Here is a 2,500-nt window from a genome sequence, read left to right on the forward strand (position 1 = left end):
GAACTCTTATGGCCTGAAGATTGGTCGTATTTGTGGAATTCCAATTATTATTACACTGTTTTATTATTATTATTATTATTATTATTATTATTATTATTATCATTATTATTTCATCCTTATTACCATTATTATTGTTTTATTATTATTATTATCATTATTATTGTTATTCTAATTATGAATTTATATGGATATTACTGTGATGCATGGAAGGGAGTGGGTGGGGTGGGGGCTAGAGTGGTTATATGATGTAAATGATATTCTGACTTAGCCCGAAGGGATTTCTCCCCGTCTTCTCTTTTTCTGCATGTGGGGACGGAGAGGGGGGTCGCTGATTAAATGAAGTGACCTTGCTGTGGATGTACTGTGTCTTGCTGCATTGCTTCTGACCCAGGGCGATGGGCGAGATGCAGGGATGACCCGTCATCCAAGAGGAGCCAAGAAAAGAGGGAGGGAGGGAGGGAGGGGTGATGAACAGGAAGGGAGTATGTGGGGATGAAATAGGTGGGAATGGATTTATGCCTTTGACTTTGGCTACATCCCTTGTAAAGGGGAAAAAGACCATGATATATGTACTGTATGTATGTATTAATTTATAATTTTCATTACATTATTGTTAATATTATTATGATTTCATCATTACTATTATGTTTTTATCAGTTGTTATTATTATTGTTATTATTATATTATCATTATTATTATTATTATTATTATTATTATTATTATTTTCTTTTCTATTCGAATGATTAAATATTTTTTGTTTTCTTTGCAGGTAAGCGTGCAATGTTTCTAGAGTTCATATGGAAGCGGTGAGTACATTATTATTATATATATTTTTTACTCTTTCCTGTTGCAAGGTCGGTTTTGATTCCGGCTCGTGAATCCAAAGGTTCTCCCAATTTTTCACGAAAATCCCTTATTATTTCATGCTTATGTTTTTTTTTTTTTATCTTTATCATATTCATTTTTACTTTCTCTTTACCCCCAAAAGGGGGGCAATAACCCCCTCGTTCTTGCTCTCCTTCTGTCTCTCGTAAACTCTCCTCGCGTTTCCTTTCATCTTAGAGTAAATTATTTCCACCACATCCAAGCGTCGCCTCATTCTTCTCGGCTATTTTGTTCATTTTGATTCTCCGTCTTAGGTCTGGGTCCCACCATTACCTGCTCCCGAGGGGAGGGGAGGTTGATACCGGCTCCCGCCATTAGCCTCATCATTTCCGCCATATTTCTCGTTTCAGACCTCGGAAACGTTAGCTTTGGTGGCAACGGTGCAGCTGCACGATTTTTTTTTTTTTTTTTTTTTTTTTTTTTGGGGTGGGGGTGGGGTGGGGGTGTTGGCCCCTATGCTGCTCAAGGCTGAATGAAATAGTCTGACGGAAGCTAGACCGATATAAACAGTGCCACCCGATATTAGTACGAACGACTGATGAGCGATGGAGCGAGTGTGTTACTGAGTGGACGCCGCGAGATGGGAAGCGTGGAAGAGGGAGACCAGATAAAAGGTGGAGAGACGAGATTGAGAATTTTGCAGGAGTGACGTGGCAGAGATTGAGGTGGTTGTGTGAATCATGGAATGCTATGAAAGAAGCCTTCGTTCAGCAGTGGACTCAAATGGCTGATTTGATTGATTGATTGATATACAAAATTGCGGAGTAGTTGGCGCTACTATCGCTCAGATTACGATTTTTTTTGTGTGTGAAATGTTATTACAGTGGACGCAATATCTTCGGCAATATTTGTTTAATCATCGTTGTTAATTTCATATTATTTATCGGATTTTTATTCACGTGGTTGTTTGTTTATTTGTACTTATTTTATTTTCATTTATTTGTTTATTCAATTGTTCATGTAATTATCATGTTTACGTGTTTGCTTATATATTTTATGTTTATTTTCATAAATTGATTCCTTCATATATTAATCTGTTTATGTTTTACTGTGATAAATTTTCGTAAGATTTGTGTAAGTAAAAATTCGAAGCCCGATTGCGTCTGAAGTCTGAAAAAACTGAAATAATTCTTCGTTCAGCTTCGCAAAAGCCGGAGTAAAGCCTCATGTTGCTTCTGGCTTTGCGGATCTGGAGGACAAAGCCGGATTTCCAATTGTCGCCAAGTCTTCCAGGTCATCCGTTTATTAATTGAACAGATCGTCTTGTTCATATAATCACACAACTGAATAGTTCCTCACAACCAGGGATTGGGATCATAGCATAGTGTTGTTGTTGTAGTTGTTGGACCTTGGAATCATGGGGGAGTTGTTATTATATTAGTTGTTATTATTATGTTATATTTATTGTTGTTGTAGTTGTTGGACCTTGGAACCATGGGGGTTATTATATTAGTTGTTATTATTATATTATATTGTCGTTGTTGTAGTTGTTGTTCTTGGACCTTGGAATCACGGGGGAGGAGTTATTCTTATATTAGTTATCATTATTATGTTATATTTATTACTGTATTGTTATTATTGTTTTATTATTATATTGTAAATATTGTTGTTGGAG

General features: G+C 36.4%; 1 protein-coding gene across 7 annotated transcripts in view; it reads left to right on the plus strand.

The window, feature by feature from the left end:
• The window catches only part of smg (sterile alpha motif domain containing protein 4 smaug), a 588,244-nt gene that overhangs the window by 450,252 nt on the left and 135,492 nt on the right, over nucleotides 1-2,500 (plus strand). The gene's annotated exons all lie outside the window — the stretch shown is intronic.

Source organism: Oratosquilla oratoria, chromosome 27 (genome assembly GCF_046742065.1).
Source record: "Oratosquilla oratoria isolate Oo_2021 chromosome 27, ASM4674206v1, whole genome shotgun sequence".
Lineage (NCBI taxonomy): Eukaryota > Metazoa > Arthropoda > Malacostraca > Stomatopoda > Squillidae > Oratosquilla > Oratosquilla oratoria.